Genomic DNA, 23,399 nt, shown 5'->3' with positions numbered 1-23,399 from the left:
CACGGCACAGGAACTTCCCCAAGCTCTGTGTCTTAAGCAGGAAAGAGAAGGTGCTGTTTATTTCTCTCTCTCTTTTTTTTTTTTTTTAATTCATCTCTTTAGAACATTGGTGGAGCAATAGGAGAAGACAACTGACTTTTACTTCCTCTGTTGGTCTGGGATATTTCCTAAGGGTTCACGCTGTCATTTAAATTCCAGGTGCCGATCTCATGAACGAATGCCTCCTGAGGACTTCTGTGTCTGGAAACTATCTGTCAACAGATTGCGTTTCCATCCCTGTGTAAGTAAGGCTTGTGCTCGTAAGTCAGCCTTTGTTCCCGGGCGATTCCCCAGTAAAATTGTTTTAAGTGGTCACCAGCATTTGCGCTCTCTCCCTTTTCTCTTAAACACTCAGCTCCCTATTTACTATTGGAAAAAGTCTATACTAGGAACTCCGGCTTAAAAGCAAGAGTATTGATCCCATACCCGGGTCTTAGAATGGGAATAGGAGAAGTTAGAAAATACTAAAAACACTCGTTTCAGTTAATTCAGCTGGAGATGCCATCTGGACATCCCGGGGCATCTTTTCAGATTTGAGTATTCTCCAGACACCTCTGTAGCTACACTTTGGCACACATCCACGTACGGCAAAACGGAGGCAAGCGGGACCTGTGAGCCGTGCCGTTACAAACCGTGGCAGTTCTCCTAGACACATCTCTGCCTATGATGTGCCACAGGAGGAGTGGTTTCTTATTTCTAGCATCATAGTTGTCATTGACTGGATGTTTACCATGTGCTCTTTCTAACTCAAGGTGCTTTTCCTTCTGTATCTTACTTCTCACAACCCTGGGCAGCAGGTACTGCTGTTAACCCTGATTCGACAGGTGAGGAGACTGAGGCCCAGGGTCAAAATAACTCCCCCAAGGCGGTGTGGGGAGCTAGCTAGTTGCAGAGCTTAACACCAGATCCAGAAGCTTGCACGGGCCCTCCCGCCCCACTGCCCTGCGGAAATGGGAACCGCAGAAGGAGAAACAGCGGGGCTGTATTTTGGAGACGGTATTTTAGCCCTGTCCATAATCGCATGCAGGATCTGTTGGGCTAGTCCACCATGCTCTTCGGACTTGAGCTTCCTTGAGATAAATGAGAAAACAAAGCTTCCGAGAATGTGGGACTTGCTGCAGGCCATACCGCAAATCAGAAGTGCAGCTGCAGTCCCGGCCCCGGCCCTTCGGTGCTAGCCAGGTCCTGCCCGTTTCCAAGTTTTCTCCTCCTTCTTGGTGGGCTGTTCGGTGCTGCTTCTGCTATTCCGGACCAACGCTGGCTTTACTGATCTGCTTGTGTGCTCACTGATGAAACCCCGGAACTTGGAACCCGTGTGTGCTCAGAGGTCCGGGTGGCCGTGGAAGATGAGCTGGGACAGCGTTTATAAAGCACTGAGCAGGAAAGAACGGGGGCTACAAGCCCAGGCTTGGAATCAGGCCATTCATAAGCTTGGTGACCAAGAGGCGGTTGTGTGCCCTCTCCAAATCTCTGTTCCCCCACAGGAAAAGGGAGATACCGCCAGCCTTGTTCGGTGGTTGTAAAGGTCAAGAGAATGCACAGGACGCACGAAGCACGGGGCCTGGCCCAGAGGAAGCGTTCCCAAAATGGAAGCTATCATTATTTCTCAAAATGCCTTTCCATCTCCTCCTGAGGTTATTTCGGCCTTTACGCTGGAAAGGCACTCCAGAGTTCTGACCCATCTAATAAAATGTTACAATATGTGTGTAGTGCTTTAAAAATTATAGACTGTTTCCATGTACTGAATTCCCTGTGACCCTCACAACCACTCCAGCAGACGAATGTGTGGCTCCATTCTCTAGCTCAGGATACCAAGGCTCAGAAAAATTCAAGGATTGCCCAAGACCCCCTTGTTCATAGATAGCACAGCCAGGACTTCGGCTCAGGACCCCAGCCCCAGATCCTGCCCTGCTCATTCGTCTGCTCTTGCAAGAAAGCATTCTTTAAAGGCGTGCAAGTCAGCAAGAGAATGACTTAGAACTGAGTGATCCAGCTCGCCTCTCCAGTCTGGCCTAAGTACTCCAGTCAGGACTGCCGTGTCCTGATGTCCGCAACATTTTGCAGCCACATTCTTAAAGAAGTGTCCCGGGCAGATACAGTCGTCTTGTGAAATCCTCAAGCCTCCAGGGGAGTTCTCTTAATCCAGCTTGCTCATGCAAGAACGGACTGGCATTGCACTTCAGAGAAAACAATGTGCTTGCTCGGTTCCGCTTTTGCCACACAGGAGTTAGCGGTGTGGTTTATTGATTCAGCTTTCGGGCTCCAACTTTCCTATCAGATTTGGAAGGAAAAATACAAAGGGGCAAGCTTGCTCCAAAACAGCGTGAAGTATGCGGGTACAGACTGGATTTTGAAATGGAGACCCATTCTCAGGGCCTGTGGGCCAGGAGACGCCAAGAAAGGATTTTTGTTCTTGAACAGTGATTATGTTAATGCTGGAGATGGAGAGTTGAACAATTCTAGGTGTGTCTTCTGTGTGTGAGCAAGAACTGGCCAAAAAATAAGACTCCTTTCAATTTTAAGGTGCAGGACCTTAAAAGTGTTGATGGTTAAAATAGCAACACCCTGAGTTAACAGAAATTCAGCCCTCCCCGCATCCTGGCCTAAAAATACAGAACAATCAGGTTGGTTGTTGGAGATTGGAGGACACGGAGGAACAGAAGCCAGCCCGTGCTCACGGATGACCGTCCTTCCTGGTCGTTGAATGTCACTGAAAGACTCAACAAAGTAAGCAGATACTTCTTCACCCAAGTTAAGGAGTCAGTCGCTGTCACCCTGTTTCCCTGTGCACATCCTAGTAAGAGAAGGAAGGAGCCCCTATTGATGTTTCAACTTACTCGTTTTCATCTCCTACGAGCGAACAGTGCAACCTTTCCCCCGTGTTATTTGGGTCGCCAGTCTCCTCACGTAGACATATTTTTAAGAACCTGACCTCATGCTTTAGAAGAGGATGTGAAAACAGAGGCCTGAACTCAAGACCTCTATTTCTGCGTGTTTTCGTCATTTTAGAGTCACCAGCTCAGTACCTTCGTTTCTCCCCAAGGGTTTAAAAACTGCAGAGATCTGCTCGGTGGCTGTGCTTACCAAGTTCTGTCTGCTGAAAATGCCTTGTCAGACACTCATGGGAAGAGGCAGAGATAGACGTAAGACGGCATATCCACCTTTGCTCTCCTGCCGCGTGTTGTGAAAAGCAGGCGTCAGGTATTGTGCAGAAAACCTACTGTATCCCATTCTGCTAAGGGAGCCAAACCGGACGGTTGTGTATGGAGCACGGATGTGTATATGGGGGTGTGATGTGCGTTTGAGGTGGGAGATACGTATGGTTTTATCAGACGTAAGTAAAAGTAAGACATTCATGCTTTAGGGAAGATTGTCCCCATACCTCAAGTGTCAGTCATTTGAAAAACACTTCTACCTGGTAGTAGGCAAATGCTGTGACTGGTCATTTTGTTAAATAAACAAATAAATAAATAAATAAGCAAGCAGACCTTTCTGTTCAGATTTTGGGTTTTTTGAACGGATGAGAGCAGGCTGGCTGCACCTTGCACGCCTCAGTGCCGATGGGAGGAATTACAGCAGCGCACACGGACGGTGCAGTGGATCCATCAGTGAGTCACAAAATTCACGAAATAGGTATTGAAGGCTTGCAGGGATTCTGCTGTCTCGGTACTTTCTTAGTTGTAAATGCTTGAATTGACTGTCCGGTCGAAGCAGGTGACTGACTGCCTGTCGCTTCACAGAGGACATGCCTTCCTCCGGTCAGTGAGCCACTCACTGCATGAGCTGCGGTGAGCGTGGTCCATCCTCGTGAGCCCACGTGGTCCGTTCCTGTACGGATGAGAAAACCAGCCTGGGAGCAGGAGCACCAGAGCGTCCGGTTCAGTGGACGCTCTTCCCTGGAGAAGGAGGAGTTCGTGTTGGGGTCTCCTTAGGAAGGATAACCGGCCCCGCCTGTAAGAGGTAAGGACGTTCATCAGACCTAAGCCAAGCGCCTGCCCCTCCTGACTTGGCACCTGAAACCATCGACCACAGGCGCATTGTAATTGGAGGTTCTCCCCATGCTCGTTGCGGTGATGCATGCGGATGAGGCACGAGGAAAGTCAAAAGGGGAAGCTTGAAGGTCAGTGAATTTATTGAAGCCAGGAGAACAGACAGACACAGTGAATGGTGCCACCAGGATTAGAACCCATCTTTGCAAGGTGACGCTGTCATGATAAAACCAAGGAAAGGTGGGGAGCGTCTTGGGTTACAGAGACTCTGAGGGAGTGACCCTGATGGGATCTGGGCTGATGGGAAAAGTTGCCTATGGCCTGGGTATTAGAGGATCCTAAGAATTGTTCATTTTGTTAGGTATGGGAAAGGTATTATAATTATGTAGAAGAATGACCTCGCGTTTCTAGACCTGCCCAACAAGTTAGGAGCAGAGTGTTGGGACGGTTGTCAACTTACTTTCAAACAGTCCCGCAAAGAAATAGGCACATTTCTTACATAGATGTAGCATTGCTGAAGCAAAAATGGCAAAAATGAGCAGTGGTTGAATGGAGGTGGTATGAATTTAGGAAGTCGATTTATTGTCATTCTAATTTAATGTATGTCTGAAATCTTTCATAACAGTTTTTAAAAAAAGAATGCCTATCCTGTTAGGCGGCCCGTGGCCTGCATGCATGAAGTATCATCTTGGAGTCTTAGAAAGAACACTAAGGGGATGACAATAGTCTTCCTAATAAAAGGATACCTGAAACCATGGTGGGGAGGAAAAAACAGGCAAAAAATAATCTGCCAAGAAAAACTGAGAGGTCAAAGCCTGACTTTTGGGCTGTAGGGGAGGAGATCTTAAGTAAAGCTAATAGAAATCTTCATCTCATAGATACAATCAAAGGAATTCCATTCTGGGGAAAAAACCTTAGGACCTCATTAGTGTCAGCGTATTACTTTGCCTCTGAGCTAGTCCGTTGTGCTCCTTGGACCCCAAAATCAGAGGAAGCTTTTGAGTCAAACAAAACTATCCCAAAGAGAAAGTAAGGTTTAGGAAAGCGTTTCCTTCTGCTTCTCTCAGAGCACGTGCGTATCACGTACCTTTCCCACGTACGTGGCTCATCAGCCCCACGTCCTCGAGATACTGCACTGGGTACTTTAACGCCAGGAACACCTCAGCTTCTTCACCCAAGGAAGGACCGCCCTGGACTTCCCAGCAGGAGTAAAGGGTTTGACATGTGCCGTTGCCTCTGGGTGACAAAACTGAACTTGCGTCAAGAGTCACAGGCGTGCCCCCCCCCAGCCACAGATTTGGTGATGACAGTATATGCCATACGTGATTCCTGAAAGCTCTGTTCAGACCACAGAGTGCAGCAGCCACAGCCAGGTTTCAGCTTTCCCCTTCTAGGTTGTCTCGAGCCTCCTGTAAGAGAGCATTCTGAAGAAAACATAGATCATACAGCTTCTCCAGGAAGCTGGTTTCATATGGTGGTTTAGATTTAAATAGTGATTGTCTAGCACCATTTGAAATCAGTGTTCTTGGGGGAGACCAGGCGAAAGGAATGACTGGGACGGCCCCAGAGTCTCTGAAAGCAACGCCCAGACGGCCACAGGAGTCTGCCTGACGCAGCTGACGCGCTCCTGACCCTGCCAGCCGTGGTGTCACGGTTAACAAGCTCGTTATACGGATGTCTTCATTACTAGAACTGCAGACTCGTTTTGTGTAATGATTGTTCTACAGGACAGACTCCATCGTGTGAGGGTTAAAGGGCCAAATGTATGGTGGATTTATCACTCCTTGGTCCCTCCCGACCTCACGTCCTCCTGTGACCCCTTAGAGGATGACTGATTTCTTTTGGTGTTCAGAGTCAATATAATTTTCTAGCACCATCTGAAATCGGTTATAATGATTGGGGAAGAGCACCTGTGCAGCCGATGAAAGGAGAGAAAATATATCGGTGGCCTTTGGGGCCATGAATAAGAACCGAGAAAATGGAAAGACGGAGTGGAAATACCCAAGCAGTGCTTTAGTTTTTAAGTTGATGCTCACTGCCGTGAATTGCGTGTGTTATAATGCTGATATCTGGTTAACTGTTAGCAGATTGCCAATAATTATATTTTAGAGAAATTCCGCAGAATTTCTGAAGATTTTTGTTTGGATGCTAGATACCTAGAAAAAAAATGGATAAAATCGAAGATTGCCTCAGGTCATTTGAAAGGAGCAGCGAGGGAGTAAATTCTATTCCCAGTAGGACACGTGCGTGCATGACCTCATCTGTGAACCCTCTCCTGCCTGGTGGTGAGCTCATTCCATGGTTAACCAGGTCACTTTCATAAAAGGCAGTGCCAGGCTCAAGCCAGCTAGAAGTTCAATCTAACAAGGCACGGGAAGAAAAATGGTACAGTTAACTAGGTTTCTGTGTCTAGGACAGAACTAAGTTAATATGGCTCAGTTCTGTCAGAAAACAAGGTAAAGGAAGCCAGAGGTTATATTTGAACTGTTTTCCTAAATTACACCTTCTTACCATGGAAGGGAAGTGGTGAGGTTAAAAACAGCACTGGTTTTCTAGAACCGAGCAAGGCGGGGAGAAAAGGCTTCAGAATGAGCTCCCCGGGGTCATCCATGCTGCTTGTGCCCAGAGGTATTGATCTAGCCAAAGGTCAGCCTGCTGTTGCCACCCCATGTCTCCACGCGGCATCCCAGAGACCCAGGCAGAGGCCACCTGATGGAATGCCAGGCCCTGTACTTCCGTGCTCTCGTTCCTGGAGAAGCTAGCTGGCCTAACAAGTGATCTCTGCGCTGCCCAACAAAGCTCAGACCTCTCTACCTTCCCTACCCTTCTCACACCCACTTCCTCCCGTTAACCTCCTCCTTCTTTGGGAAAACACTTGGAATTGGCAGCAGAACTTTCTGTCTACCACCCACATCAAATGAGGTCATGTCATCTTTCGCTGTCCTGTGGTTACTATTTCCCCCAAACCCTCTCTGTTGCTTTCCTCGCTGGCTCAGTTCTCCCTGACTAATCTTGCTCGCTCCGCTGCTTCCAGGTACGCCTGAAAGGTACTGATTTCCCCTGAACTGGAGCTCTAGTTACAGATAGTTTTCTAGAACTCTTCGTTGCCATATTTTCAGCGGCTCCTACACCACCCGCTGTTCTATCAATTTGATATACCAAAGCCGTGCCCATTCTCTTTTCCCCCACACCGGCTCCCCCTGCTCTACCCATGATGAAGGCTGGATTCCGCAGACTTGTAGGACGGTTCTCGCGCCCTTACCCCCGCCGCCCCGCGACACCCACCTCACCAAGTCCTGTGGCTGTTCTTCCTCCACTCTTCAAAATCCCACTCCTGAGCCTCCTCGGCGGCTTTCATGTCCCACCTCCCACCTTCAGTCCCATGTTTGTGTTTCCACCAATTATCTTTCTGAAGCACTCGTGTGACCTTGTTCCTTCTCCATCCTTCATGATTCTCCCTCCTCATCTCCTGGCCTGTTTCCTGAGCTCACCCAGGCCCTCGCTGCCCATCCGATACCTCCACATTTGCAAGCTTGCGCGTACCCTGTTTCCTCTGCCCGCCCCTCCTCCTCCTCCTCTTCCTCGGCCCAGGAGCACCAGCTTAATTCTTCAACCCCTGGTTCATGTGCGTGCATGTCTGTGAGGCCTTCACTTGGTCTTCTGCTTTGAGGCTTAGAGCACTGGCAGGGGCTTGCTTTTCTGTCCTTTAGAACCGATGGCGCACTTCATGTTGTCCTGTGATCACTTACTCACTTCCCGGTCTTCTCGGCCGGCCTGCGGGAACCTTGCGTTTGAGAGGAGCGGGGGGTAGTTCACGCTCTGTACGTTCAGTTCCTACTCACATACGTGTGCAGGATCTGCTGTAACAAATGTTCCTTCTGGGCTGTGCTTCCTCTTTTCAGCCAATTCAGGGTTTCTCTCCCATTTTCATTTGCCAAATGCACGGGGAACGAAAACGACTCTCAGGGATGACCTAAATTACATAGAAGACAATAAATCTGCTTCAAAGGGCATCTATCCTTTTCTAGAACTTTTAAATATGATTTTGATGTACGTTCCAGTATGGATTTTCCATGTGTTTTTTCCTTCTTCTGTGTGTAAGTATTAAGAATTGATATATTTAATGAGTTAGCCTTGGGGAGAATAATTATTATGGAAGGATGTTTGTCCCTGTTTTAGAGAACAGCAAAGCCACGAAAACAGATGTGCCCTAACTCTAACAGGCAGTGAATGTTTGCTGAGCAGACTGCACCCATTAAAAATAATAATTTACAGCTACTGCGTGCCAACTGCACCATCGCTGCCTATCACGCCCAGTGGCCCTGCCAGGTGGGTAGTCGTTTCCCCAAATCATAGATGAGAAGTAGAAGCACAGAAAAGGTAAGCCGGCTGCCTGGGGTTTGTCGCATTAGATTTGCATTCTAAATTGGATAGTAAACAATTACGGTGATGATAGCAGCCAACCCTGAGCTCTTCTGTGTACCAGTCACTTGCTGAGCATTTTAAATGCATTATCTAATTTACTCTAACTTTCAAAATAGAGTAAAGATAGATATTTATTTATGGGAAATAGGTATTATTATTATCATCATTTCCATTTTGCAGATGAGAAGACAAACCACAAAGAACAAAGTAATTTGTCTCCGCTCATGTGAACTCTCAAGTTTTCAGGCAGGTGTGTGAACCCGGATCTCTCGGATTCCTGTGCCAGTGCTCTTAGTTAGTACTGTTCTCTTCGTATTGGTGGATGTAATGGTGGGCGTGCTCAGTTGGGTAGACAGCCTCTGACATGGCTCCATTGATCCCCACCTGCTGGTGTTCACGCCCCGTGCAGTCCCCTCCTGTGGAGTGGGGGTGGACCAAGTGACCTGCTTCTCCAGGATAGAAGACGACTTAAGGTGAGAAGTCACTTCCAAGATTAGGTTACAAATGGGCTGATCCTGTCATGCTTTTGTGTTCTCTCTCTCTCTCTCTCTCTCTCTCGGTCACCGGCCATGTCAGGAACTGCCCAGTGGAGAGGCCCAGGCAGAAAGGAACTGATGTCTTCAGGCAGCAGCTCGTCATGACCCGAGGCCTGCCTAGACCCACATGAGCTCGGCGGTGAATCCTCTCTCAACAAGTGTGGGGTGCCTGCAGCGCCAGCCAACATCCTGACTGCAGCGCTTAGAGCGCCTGAACGAGAGGACCCACAGAAATTGTTACATAATAGATGAGTATGATTTTAAGCCACTCTGTTCTGGAGGTTACTTGGAATGTAGCAGATGCCTGTTACGGCCGATAGCACTCCTGTCTACACTCAGACCTCCTGCTTATGGTACCTAATCTGTTTTTAGAGAAACTTTTTGTTGGAGAATCACTTGAGGTTTACAGAAAAGTTGCACAGGTAATAGAGTTGTTTTCTGTCCCTCATGCAGTTTTCTCTATGATTAATATCTTACATAACCGTGATACATTTGTCAATACCAAGAAACCAACATTAGCACTTTACTCACATCTCACTAGTCTTTCCACTGATGTCCTTTCTCTGTTCCAGGCTTGGTACCCTATTTTAATAGCCGAGTAGATACCCTGCCTCATAACTGTGCATGGGTGTGTGTGTGTAGAAAGAAGAAATATATATATATACACGTTTTCTAAAATCTGGGACATCTACTCACAGATAATAAAAGAATATTGGGAAGATCTTTAATTAGGGATGTTGTTTATAATTATTAGGAAAAATAACCATTATATTAACTTAATGAACAATGTCTAGGAGCACCTGGGTGGCTCAGTCGGTTAAGCATCTGACTCTTGGTTTCTGCTCAGGTCATGGTCTCAGAGTTGTGAGATTGAGCCCCGTCTCGGGCTCCATGCTCAGCGGAGAATCTGCTTGAGATCTCCTGTCTCCCTTTCCCTCTGCCCCTCCCCCAGCCCGCATGTACAAACTCTCTAAATAAATAAATAAAATCTTTTTTAAAAAGTTTATTATGTGAAATTATTGAGGGGGTGGTGGAAGTACCTACAAATAAAAAGAGAAGACCCTAACAAGTCAGAAATACTTCAAAATGTCAAGTCTACCTTACTAAAAAGCAATAATGCTTTTTTAATAAACTAAAACTTTGATTTTCATTTAATAAGAATATCAAATGTTACCAGATTTCCCAATGGTTATTTTGCATTATCGTGTTGGTACAAATTAATTTTTATTTATATATGTAGATACTCCATTTTCTTATAAGTATTTAAATGGAAACTCCATCTGAGAGAACGGATTTCCTTTTTTCTTGATTCCTATGCAGTGTGATCCCGGCCAAGTCACTTAGTCTTCCTGGGTTTTCCTTCAGTATCAGTTTGTATTACCAGAATTTTGCAACGAATTAATCATGTGCTACAAATGCTTAATCGTTGTAAACATTTCGTAAGTAAAACTCTAAAAGGGTAATAAAAATTCCTATTCCCTAACTGCTTAAACATCGAGCTGCTTTATTTTGCAGCATTTCCAGGTGATCCTTATCAATTCATATAAAAGTAAAGCTTTCAGGAAAAAGTGAGTGATGCTGCTTGAAAGGAAGGGACATCCTACTTCCATATATGATCTCCTGCTTGAACTTTTTAGCAGGGTGAATAATGAGAAAATCAGGTGACTTTAGCTGAGCTTTGTGCAGATCCTAAAAAGCCATTAAGCAAGACAGGACTTTAAAAATCTCCTTGGTGACTGACCAAAGAACCCAAATAAGTCATAAAAACAAACAGCAGAAGCAGATTGGAACTCTGGAAGTGAATACATACATGAGACCCTGAAACTTAGTGGTCCAGGTTTGCTTCAAGGCTTGACTTTAGGGGACCAGCTCTTTTCCATTGCCAGAAAGACTCACTGATTTTCAATAGTTGACTACTGAGAAAAACAGAATAGAAAAGGTTGAAAGGGAGGGGGTACCAAAGGAGAGAGAAATTAAATATAACTGGGAAAATGGGAGCAAAACACAATGTAACCTCATTTACAACATACTACTTCCCAGAACTCTGAATTCATTAAATTTTCTGCACTTCTCAACTTTGAAATGAAAGTGTCAGATCACAAGAAGGCAAGCTGTTAGGTTTACTGAAAGAACTGAAGAACTGAGCGCATAAATATTTCTAATACTACATTTGAGGTTAGTACATAATGCATTTCTGCCTATTGTGCCTGAAATAGAATCTTGGCTTCTTCAAAACGATGACTGATCCACAGATACCGTGGAAACCATAAATCATCAAAGGCTTCAATTTAATTCATCGTCCTGTGTTTACTAAAACCGAAGAATGTATAAACATGTTGTAGAGACTTTGTAAACAGTTCTCATTCAGGCAAAAATGAAATAGAATTTGTATACTAGATAGAGCCCTTTATACTGTGTTCCTTACGTTTTTTTATTATTGAGGTGAAATGGATACAACTTAAAATTCGCCATTTCCACCATTTTAAAGTGTACAATTCAGTGGCTTTTAGGACATTCATGACATTGTGCCACCATCACAACTAATTCCAGAATATTTCCATCACCTCCAAAGAAGCCATTAAGTAAACACCCCTCATTCTCCCCTCCTCCTTGCTCCTGGCAACCACTCATCTGCTTTCTGCACATTGGCCTATTCTAGACGTTCATACGATGGACTCAGACAATATGTGGCCTTTCATGACTGGCGTTTGTCACTTGGCATAATGTCAAGGTCCATCCATGTTGAGCGTGCGTCTGCACTTTGCTCCTTTTTAAGGCTGAATCCTGTCCCATTAGGTGGGTGGACCACGATTTGTTCATCCACCCATCTGTTTGATGGGCATTTGGGTGGTTCTTTACATTTATGTTTTTATTTCTGTCAACGTCCTATGTGTCCATAGGCCAGCAAGTCAGCAGCACCGAGTCCTCCCATAAGAAAGGGCTGTCCTCTGCCCTCCCTCCAAGCAGCCACTCTCAGCCCATTTATCGGTTTCTTTTATTTCCTCCATGCAAAATGCTCATATTGCTATTTCTTGGTTTTATTTTCCTTTTCTACTGTGGAAATGACGATTTGGCTCTTAATACCACCGGTCCCATGCGTCCTACTCCATCCGCCATTGTGACTTAGTTACAGCATGATTTTTGGTTAAATCAAGAGTGAGTGTTGTATCAATACTGTTGACCACGTAGTGATGCAGTTTGACATTTCCTTTTAAGACTTTTTAAATTCTGAAATTAGTAATTTCCTTTTTTAAAAATTTGCTGTATTTTCCACTTAATGACAGGTCTTCACTATAATGTCCATCTCTGACTCCCAGTGCTATTGAAAAGTCTGAGATAACGTGGATTTCTGGCTCTTTTTCTCCAGAAGTTTAAGAACAGTCTGTTTATCCCTTGAGTTTGAATGTCACAATTACATGCCAAGATAGAGGGCATCGCGATTTATTTGGCCAAGGGTTTAATGTCCCTTTCATTCTGGAAGCTTACATCTTTAATTCTAGAAGATAATCCTTCTGATATTTCTCACATAAGTCGATAAGTCCCTTTCTTTATTCTCACTCATCTGTTTCTAGAACTCTTATTTTTCATACATTGGCCCTCCAGGAATAACACTGATTTTTTCCCATTTGTTTCCTTTCCAGTTTTTCATTGTTTTCATCTTGTCCTACTTTCTGGGAAAATTCCCCCCCTCCCTGCTATTTCCAAAACTTACAGTGAATTCTGATTTCTGTTAACATATTTTTAACATCTAAAAGGTTTTTCTTAGCATTTTGTTTTGTTTTGAGGATTCAGAAATGTTTCTAAGGCTGTTAAATCATTTTTATTTTCTTTTTGAAGATTTCTGGTCGTGACATTGTCTCCGTTTCTTTCAGGTTCTTTGTGTGCCCGGTTTTAGTTTTGTCTTTCATGTTAGAAGTTTGCTCAAATATCTATAGGTTCTTCACTATCTATTTATACTTATGGATGGGGCCTTAAAACTGTTGGAAACTCGCTATGCCTTGTCAGGACTTACCAACTCCTGGGCCTCATTTTAGGATGTGTGGTAGGCAGAATGAGGACCTCCCAGAGATGCCCACGTCTCAACCCCCAGAATCTGTGAAAACACGCTTCAGATGGCGAAAGGGGCTTTGCACAGGTGTTTCCAGTTAAGGACCCTGAGACGGGGAGAGAGCGTGCCTTACCCAGGTGGGATCAATCCAGTCACACGAGACCTTAAAAGCAGAGCAGCTTTCCCAGCTGTGGTCAGAGGGAGACGTGACTACGGAAGAAAGGTTACAGAGACGCAACGTCCCTGGCCAAGGAATGCAGTCGGCCTCTAGAAGCTGCAAAAAGCAAGGAGGCAATCTCCCCTAGAGCTTCCAGAAGGCAACACAGCCCCGCGAACACAAGATTTTACCCCCGTGAGACCTGTATAGACTTCAGCCTTCAGAATGGTAAGACAGTGAAACTGTTGTTTTAAGCCCCTCGGTTTGTAGTAATTTGTCATAGCAGCAGTAGAAAGCTAATACAAAGGTGATTAGGGATTCAGCTGTTTCACTGAGGACCCCCAATATTATTATTTGTAAGTTTGGGGTTTTTTTCCCTCTCTTGGTCTGGTCTGGTTTCCCCAGAGGTGAATCCTTTAGTCTCTTGCTGGGAGTTGTATCAGGCTCAAACAGAGTCTCCCCAAAGTTTACAAGAATAAAGGGTTTCCTTTGGATATGATGGCTTCAAGGTGTAGGGGGTCCTGGGGGACTGAGGGTCTGGAAAGCTGCAGCCAGACAACTGGTGAAAGTATTACCAAAGACTTGAGCTTGTGGCACTGGGGTGAGAAAAGCCAGCAGTCTCAGGAAAATCCCAGAAGCTGCGGCATGGAACCGCCAATGGGGGGCCGCTGAGTGGGAGCTTGTGGGGAGATGTCCATGAACCTGCCACATCCGACACCGGAATAATGGTTTGTGTCACTTCTGCCTCCCAAATCTTGGGCGCCTTCCTCTCACTGGCAAACTGGAGCGTGGAACCATGCAGGGAAAGGGTTTCTGGGAAAGGTGGTTCCCAGCCTTACGTGGGCTGGTGATTGTGGCGAGTTGACGGACCATAGACAATCCAGCACAAGGGACAAACCTGGCTGCTGGATCCTGGAGGCTGAACTGAGTGAGGAGAGGGTCTGGGAGTCCCATTGTTCGAATATGGACTGAAATTTAGCCCCTCTTTGTAGCAACGCACCTGTTCTCTCCCCGGCCGTGCCTGCTATAACTAAGTCCAGAGCTGCTCCGGTTCGAGCTCTCCAGCGCAGTTCGGAACTGGTGTTGGAGAGGACAGGAGAGAAGGGCAGATTTCACTGAGCCTTCCACCGTCCCGTTCTCAGCGCCGCCCCCCCGCCCCGTCCCTCACTCCCGAGACTTTCCGTTCGATGAGGCTTGCTTCTCGAGGGCTGGCTTCTCTGGGGGCTTGGGTTTCAGCTTTTTCTGCTCTGCATTCACCACGTGGCTGTCACCCTCCGATTCCTGTGACAGCTCACACTTGCTGCTGTGATTCTTGTTCTCTCCATCCTTGCTGGTTCGTACTTAAGTTGTTTCTTGATCATTAAATTAGTGGGATTTCAGAAAGACATCCACAAGCCCCTGTGTTACTGTGTTTAAGTGGAAGTCTGTGTGGTTTTTAAGATCAGTATTGTATAGCGCAAAGAGCTCAACGTCAGGCGACCCATGTCTGGTTCCAGCCATCTCGCCATTTCACTTGTTTGGAGCCTCGTTTTCTCATCTCAAAAGCAAGTCGGTGCCATCGGGATCCTTTTTAAAGACTCTAATGAAAGCTGTGGTCCCTCTCCATTTAAGAAAAATAGTGCACGGAGTACAAAATTGAGTGTGTTCCAGAAGGTTCACGGGCCCGCAAAGGCCTTCCACGAACCCTCCAAGGATATTAACCCCCAGAACTGCTGGCTTAGATCATCTCTGAGGTCACTTGAAAGACCTGACAAATTCTGATTCCCAAAGCTGTTGGCTTAAATATAGTAGATTTCAAAGATGTCATTTGAAGCTGGCCCTTTTTAAAGTTAACAAAATAGTCTCAGTGTACTGTTAGGAAACCAAAAAAAAAAAAAAACAAAAAAAAACAAAAAAAAAAAAACCTGGAGTCCACGAGTTAGTCTGAATTCAGTTCAGAGAATTAAGGGGCTTCGAGATTTAAACGGCTGTGGATGATGGCTAATTGGCACAGCCAGTGGAAGGACTGAGCAGAGATGAAAGGATGAAAGAAACCCTCTCTCATTTGCTCACCATGACAAATGCCATGGAATGAATCATGGTGAGAAATCTTAAGTGGCGGCTTGGCCAGTAGGCATCTAATATAGTACAGGTGACATTAGCAGTGGCCTTCCTGACTGTGCTCTCTCATGGCATGCAATTTTGAATGATGACATCAGGAAAACAGGCTAAACTGAACTACAGACTAGCTAATAGCATCACCAAGTACCCAACGACCCTGTGTTATTTTCGGTCTTTATTTCCAGCTCTTTGGGATCCGAGAGGCAACCCAGCTCCTGGGATTCTGTGCGTGTTCTACCATGTCTGGCTAAGGAGCAAGATGGGCTGGCTTTGGGCTGTGGGTTAAGTGGCTGACAAACGGAGCTGTTTTCTGTATTGCTGAGAAAGATGAGGGGAAGGAGGAGGAGGAGGATGCAATTTTTAATGTGCATCAGGAGGAATTGTTAAGGGTCTCTACTAACCAACTTCCCAGAAATTGGAGCAACATTACAGTTACAGTTCTTTATGTCTGGACCTGCAGCGAGCTTAGGTCAGCCCTATACTGCTAATTGTCCTCATTTGCCATGTGGTTGAGGCTCCTTGGAAGCCCAGGTGTACTGCCCCAGTGGGATTATTATCAAGCGGATGGATGCTACACACCTGTGACCTTTGTGCCATTTTCCTGTGCCTTAGTCATTTTGTTTAGTTTTGTTTTTTTGCATGCTATAATTTTCTTAAGGGAGTCGAGTCGGCTTAGTAAAAGTTACATTGATCATTTCCTATAGCCTGTAGTTAAAGCAGCAGCTCCACCAGCCAAACAGTCTTTACAACCTATTTCAAAATCTTTTTTTAAAATAGTATTTACCCCATTCTACAGCTGGTTAAATAGAGGTATCAGAAGGGAGAACTATCGTAACACCTGCATGGTGGGGCAGTGGAGGTTAGGAAGAAGCTCTCGCATCTTCTCTGTTCTGCCTTATCTAGGCATAATGTCCACCCATTGCCATGGGTTTTGATTTTTCTGAGCATGGAGCATAGAACCTCATAGAAATGTGTTTTGTCAATACGTTGACTAAAGAATTTTTTTGGCATTGACTTTTTTTTTAATTCCCGTGATCTGCTTATAGAGAAGTTCTGGGCTCCACACCCCTCAGCTCTACTCTCTCTCTCTCCTAAGGGCCAAGGAACAAACTCTAGCCAACTGCTTTGGAGCCACCCTGCTTTGAAAAGGCTCATTCCACCCAGGTGGCCTCTAGTGCCCAGTGGCCAGCCCTGCCCACTGTGTGGAAAGCACAGATAAGCGCCCGCGCTGGCACTGCCCTGGTATGTGGGTGCGGTCGGGGAGCTTCAGGCCAAACTGTACAGACTTGCTTTCTCAAGATTCATGCTTTCTAAAAGCAGAGAGGCGATGAGGGGCAGTGGGCACATAAGGCTTCCTCCTGGGCGGTCAGAGGGGTCTGCAGGTAGACAGAGAGCTTCTGCATCAGAAGTCGGAGGAGAAAGTCAAAGAGGAGGCAAGACAAGGATGGAGGTGCTTCTACAACTCCTGCCTCCATGGGAAAAAAAAAAAAGACTGGAAAATTATGGCCCCATACCAATCTGTATCAACCCTGAACATGTTGGACACCTCCCGCTATGGGCTGGGCAGAGTTGGTGCAGGCCTGCGGAGGCTGAGTAGCCAATGCTGTGCCAAAGGCTTGATGTGGCAGGAGGTGACAGGACAAAGGTATTGGAGTGTGCCAGTTGGGCACCAGCCTTCTTAGCTGTCAGAACTGGTCTAGCCCTTGGGTATACTTTTGTGGGAGGCATTTTTAGGCTATGAAAACAGCTGCCTCTCCCTTCAGGCTTCCTTCCTGTGAGTGAACAGGCTAGAGGGGAAGGTCAAGGGCAGGCAGTAGAACAAGGACAAAGGAAGGAGGTGTGGATTGTACATAGAGCCATGTTCTAATCCTAGCTCACTGACTTCCTGCATATGGAGAACAAAACAAAATTAGCGAGTTGGGTGGGGAAAAAGGCTGAGATACATGTAAGTGAACAGGGCTATGACAACAGTGAACAGATAGGAGATTCTTGAGGACCCCACCTGTGAATGATTTTGAAATGACCTTGAAAAGGTCCTGTTCCCTCACTGATGTGCATGAAAGGAACCAGTAGCCTCATTTTTCCTACTAAAATGCAAGGCCAGTAGCAATACCTCAGTGACATGTCGGGAAGGTGAAAGTGGCAACGTCCATAAAGAGAAACAGATGAGTTGTAGACATGTATACTCACATTTCTCAACTGAAGATGATGTGGCCAGCAGAGATGGCTTACACTCTGGGCCCCTGGGTGAGCTGCTCCTGAACTCACACCTCTCATCCCAGCAGGAGGAGTTCCTCAGTGCTACAAAACATGAGAATTACCGTCTGCTGATTGTGAGAATGTCCCCAAGGACCGAAACACATGAGAAGTTCCTCTTTGGAGGACCACATTGTCCTTGGGAAGCAACTGTCCCCCATTCCTTTAGTATCTCAGCAATGATTTGGTTGAGTAAAGATTTGTACACATGCAATGTTCTAGGCACTGCCTATGGATCTCCCCCTGTAACATACGCAGAACTGTGCTCCTCAGGCCATTTCTACCTCAAGATATTGGTAAACTGATTGCAAGTTCTATCTTTTCATGAAATTATTTAAAAATCTGTGCTGTTCTCCTAAACAAAACTTGTGTCTGGCTTGGCATGCCCCAACTTTCTCTCTGAAGTACTTTAAGTTCTGAGGAAGAGATCCTAGGAACAGTAGGAGGGAAACCTGATGTTTAATTAGATGAAAGACACTCTGATCCTGTTGCCGATCAGTGTCCTCCCAAGTCAGCTGAGGAAAGGCTGATCATATGGTTTGTCCTTCCTTAAACAAATACCTATGTGTCCCTTTGTTTATACTCTGCCCCCCCCACCACTAATCTCTCCGCCTTGCCTGTTGGCAGAGAGCTGGTGAAGAGGGAGTTGCATTTGTGTCCATGGGACAGATTAACACTATCTGCCCCAACCTGCCTGTGACTGTCCCCTCGGTGGTTGGCAGTCAGAGAAACAAGAGCCTCTCCTTTGTAGTCATTGTTTTAGGAACTATGGCATAGCTGCTGCTATTCCCTAGAGATTGAGGGGGGGAAATATTGTTCTTGACCTAAATTCAGTTTACTTTGGTGCCAGGTAATTTTCTGACTATTCAAAAATCTTCTATTCAGATGTAGTTCAGGAATTAGGAGTATCTGAATCTGTAAATTGTAGGCAAAAATTCTCCCCCAATCCTATCGCTCAAAAGGGATTCAAGAGAGGAGATGAACCCTATAGCTTAAATATGTGGCTAGTAGAATTACAGAAGAAAGAAGGGGCATACACCCTAACCGTATATCGCTTTAACATATCCCATAACTGTTAAGACTTTGAATCGACTGCCATTGTGGGAGTTGAAGTTTCAAGATCAGAGGATTCAGCACCATGGTCAGAGCCAAAGATAAGTTTGGGCCTCCAGTAAATCCTCTGTGCAGGAGGAAAATAAAGAGAATCTTTACCTGAAAAATTCTCTGTGTAAAAGGTGAAAACAGTGAGCTACCACTACACACCTTTTAGCATGGCCAAAATCCAGAGCACCGACAACACCAAATGCTGGCAAGGATATGGAGCAAACAGGAATTTTCTTTCATTGCAGGTGGGAATGCAAAATGGTATATAAGCCACTTTGGAAGACAGTTTGGTGGTTTCTTGCAAAATTAAACATACTATTACCATACATCTAGCAGTTGTTCTCCTTTGCATCTACCCAAAGGAGTTGAAAACTTATGTGTGCACAAAAACCTGCCCATGGCTGTTTATAGCAGATTTATTCATAATCACCAAAATTCAGAGGCAACCAAGATATCCTTCAGCAGGTGAATGAATAAACTGGGGTACATCCAGACAAAGGGATATTATTCAGCCCTTAAAAATGAGCTTATGGAGCCATGAAAATACATGGAAGAAATTTGAATGCATATTAGTAAGTGAAAGATGCCAATCTGAAAAGGCTGCATGCTATAGGATTCCAGCTATATGACATTCTGGAAAAGATAAAACCATAGTGACGGTAAAAAGATCGGTGGTTGCCAGGGGTTACAGAAGAGAGAAGGATGAATAGGCAGAGCACAGAGGATTTTTAGGGCAGTGATACTATATCAGAGGATACAAGTCACCATAGAATATACAACACCAAGAGTTAACCCTAATATAAACTGTGTATGATAATGATGTGTCAGTGTAAGTTCATCAGTTGCAATAAACACACCATTCTGGTGGTGGATGCTGATAACAGGAGAGGATATGCATGGGGAGGACAGGGGGGTTATGAGAGATCTCCGAACTTCGCTCTCAATTTTGCTGTAAACCGAAAACTTCCCTTAAAAAAAAAAACCTTTAAGAAAAAAAAAATCTCCTTCTCTCACTCAAGTAGCCTTCAGGCCAATGTTCAGGTCCACCACAGAAAAGACCCTAGCAATCCCAGCTCCATGCTGTAATAGGCACCATTTTCTCTCTGGGTCTCACCTGGACGGGACCCAGATCCACAGCCACAGGTCTCACTCTGAACATAACCCATTAAGGTTCTTTTTTACTTTAGAGGTAAATTCTTTTCCCATGTTTTTTAATGGCTGCTAATCTGTGAAATGAAGGCAGTTCTCTATCTCTTCGCTATGTTAGGCTGCATGTGTGAGAGCTGCTCCAAGACAAGGTAGGAGGCTGCCCTCAAGGGCTCTGGAGGAAGAGCTCCTGGTCCCAGAATCCTCTTTGCTCCCTCTAATGGCCCCTCCAAGGCAAAGGCTACACCTATGCAAGCATGGACACACTTAGCATGCTGATGGCACTGGAAGGACAGAGGGGGAAAGTGGGGTCCCTACTGAGCATCCCCTGTGCAGCAGGTGTGCAGTGGAAACTGCTTTAGTCCATCCTCACAGCAGCCTGATGGGGTCGCTCTCTGGCTCCCTTTCACAAGAACACGCGCGCAAACAGGGATGCGATGCCCAGCCCTGGTGAAGGAAACCATTCTTGTGCGTAATCTGCGTGCCTCACCTTACGGAACGTGTGCATTCCTAAAGAGGCAGAGGAGTTAAGCTTCACAGACACGTTGTATCATCTGAGATCAGAGAGCACCTCATCCAAGTGTTTTTTGTTTTTTTCTTATTTCAGAAAGTCCAGAATCCAGCAAACTTGGGATGAAATCCTTCCCCTGGGAATATAAGTTATTAAAGGAGACATTTGTAGATGATCAATTGCTTCTCTGATCTATGCTAGAATAGATCAAATTGAAGAATGGGAAATAGATAAAACTGAAACTGCTATAAATGAATATTAAAAGTGATGCAAAGCCACGCGTGCGCACCTCGGCTCCGGCTGCGCTCACGGTGCTACAGCGCAGGTGCAGTCCCGATGGCAGGGCGTTCCTGGGTGGCGGATGACACTCCGCAGCCCAGGCTTTCTTCACAGGACTTACTCCTTAATTACTGACTTAGCCAGTGCCTCAGTGCTTTCCTCCAGAGCTCCTTCAAATTCTTTTTATTCTTCTTGCAAGTTCCAAAACCAGATGCCGCTTTTATGGAAAAGTCTAATCGCTGTGGAATCTAATGTATGTTCTCCTTTCATGTTCAGATATCCTCCTTCCTGTTTAATGTGGAGCATCCCCATGACTCACCTCTCGGTTATGGTCTATAAAGGCACCACACCCTTTCTGGTCCCGCCTGCCCGTATTGCTAAGTGTTTTCAACTTTGGAAAGAAGCACTATGAGTTATGTTAATAATATGAGACACTAAGGGAGACTTGTCTTACAAACACAAAACAATAAATGACAAGGTAGATTTTCTTAAGCCCATGTGCTTGCCTCCCACACCCCACAGTCTATATACCTATAAAGTTTTCAGCACTTTTATGGGAGGAGACATGCCTGGAAAATTCATCATTAAGATAGAATGTGCCTAGTTAAATATTTGTCGGTTCTAACATTTTACATTCTTTTCGAATTAGTAAAAAGGGGTGATGAGAAGTGAAACCTAGATACTTAATAGGTAATGCAGAATGGACAAAATAGTGACCAACAAAGCAATGAAAAGTAGACAATGTGTACTCTGTTCTTTTGGGTAGTCAAAATTTCTGCATAAATGTGGGGCACCTGGGTGGCTCAGTCGGTTAAGCATCGGACTCTTGGTTTCAGCTCAGGTCGTGATTTCAGGGTCCTGAAATCCAGCCCCATGTGGGCTCATGCTCAGCGTGGAGTCTGCTTGAGATTTCCTCTCTCCCTGTCACTCTGCCTGTCCCCCTGACTCGTGCACACTCTCTCTCAGATAAGTAAATCTTTAAAAAGAAATTCTGAATAAGTTCCCGGCATTGACCCAGTCTGATGCTACTATGGATCAATGTACATAAAACCCGCATTTCTAATAACCCTGTGGTAGGCATCTCCCTTCTTCTCCTTTCCCAGCCTAACAGAATACCAATTCTGTTTAGAGGATGAGAGAGAGTATTTCCCATTAAAACTACTTGCCCTGCACACGGGGTGGCCTGCTGACAAGCACCTGATCCGAGCACTGCTTCTGCTTCCTGCCTTGAGTGCCGATATGAGGCCTGTCACTGCAGCAGCGATTTTGTTAACCATGACGTGATAAGCGTGAGAAAACTGGCCTACAGGCAAAGGATGGCAGAGAGACATGGTGGGAACCTAGGTCCAGAATGGCACCATTGCCTCCTTTACCAGCCCTGGGCTTCTTATCGCTTGACGTAAGTCCCTCCCACACTTATTTAAGCCACAGTTTATGTGGTTCGTTGTTGCCTGAAGCCAAATGCAATAGTAACCGATACAATCTTGCACACATCTTAGCTTCTGTTTCTTAATTTTAAAGTTCTACATTTCTCTCAAATTCAGAGAGAAGTCGCCATGTTATCTAATTTGGGGTCTAGACTTTGAAGTTCTGTAACAACCTGCTGTATTCATTACAATCAACTCCAGATAGATAAATACCAGAGTAAAATGTAAAAAACAAAACACCCCCCCAAAACGATAAATATAGAAGAAATTTCATATAAAAAATGACTGGATTTCAGGATGAAGGACAACTACATATAAAATCATTAATGGAATTATGCCCTTTAGATAGGCAAAAATCATTGAGTCTGACAGCACCCGTCTTGGCAAGGTTATGGGGAAATTGGATGTCTCACAAACAGCTGGTAAGGGGGTGAACTGGTGTGACTAGTTTGGAAGGCAGTTTTCTACATCTAGTAACATTGGTGATAAACATACCCGATGACCCAGGAAATCTTGCATGTGTGCACAAGAGATTTGTAGAAGAATGTTTGCTGTAGCACTTTTTTTTATAGCAATTAAACCCTAGAGGTATTGGAAGTGGCCATCAATGAGCGAATGGATTAAAACATCGTGATACGGTCTTAAGATATTAAGACCAACAGGGGTGCCTGGGTGGCTCAGTCGGTTAAGCGTCTGCCTTTGGCTCAGGTCATGATCCCAGGGTCCTGGGATGGAGCCCCGTATCAGGCTTCCTGCTCAGTGGGGAGTCTGCTTCTCCCTCTCCCTCTGGGGCTCTAAGGTGCACTATTTTAAATACCACTAAGAAAGAATTTTAAAATTTGTCATTTAAATTATGTTGATGAAAAAAATATAAAAAATGTTGATGAGAGTGTGCAGATCTACCCATTGCTGGCAGGGATGTAAAATGGTGTGGCCACGGTAAAAACAAAACACCCTTGACAGTTCTTCAAATATTTACACACAGAATTACATATGACCTGGCCATGTAACACCTACATATATACCCAAGGGAATTGAGAACATACATTCAAAAACTTGTACACAAATGTCTGTAGTAGCATTATTCATAAGAGTAAAAAGATGGAAACAACCCAAATGCCCACCAACTGAGGAATGGATAAATAAAATGTGGTCCATACCCACTAGGATGGCTAGAATCAAAAGATAGATAATAGGGTGCCTGGGTAGCTCAGTTGGTTAAGTGTCTGCCATTGGCTCAGATCATGATTTCAAGGTCCTGGGATCAAGCCCCATACTGGGCTCCCTGCTCAGTAGAGAGTCTGCTTTCCCCTCTCACTCTCCCTCTATCTCTACCCTCCTAAATAAAAAAAAAATAAAAAAATAAAGTCTTTAAAGGAAAA

General features: G+C 45.2%; 1 long non-coding RNA gene across 1 annotated transcript in view; it reads left to right on the top strand.

The window, feature by feature from the left end:
- Positions 1–22,267, top strand: part of LOC125281119 (uncharacterized) — a 225,606-nt gene extending 203,339 nt beyond the window's left edge. Inside the window, exon 12 of the long non-coding RNA XR_008956443.1 lies at positions 199–22,267. This is a non-coding gene — a long non-coding RNA (uncharacterized LOC125281119). The remainder of the gene's footprint in view (positions 1–198) is intronic.
- The last annotated feature ends 1,132 nt before the right edge of the window (positions 22,268–23,399 follow it).

The sequence above is a fragment of the Ursus arctos genome, unplaced genomic scaffold (assembly GCF_023065955.2).
Source record: "Ursus arctos isolate Adak ecotype North America unplaced genomic scaffold, UrsArc2.0 scaffold_3, whole genome shotgun sequence".
NCBI lineage: Eukaryota > Metazoa > Chordata > Mammalia > Carnivora > Ursidae > Ursus > Ursus arctos.
The sequence above is the reverse complement of the archived record's forward strand: the minus strand, read 5'-3'. Positions and strand labels throughout refer to the sequence as shown.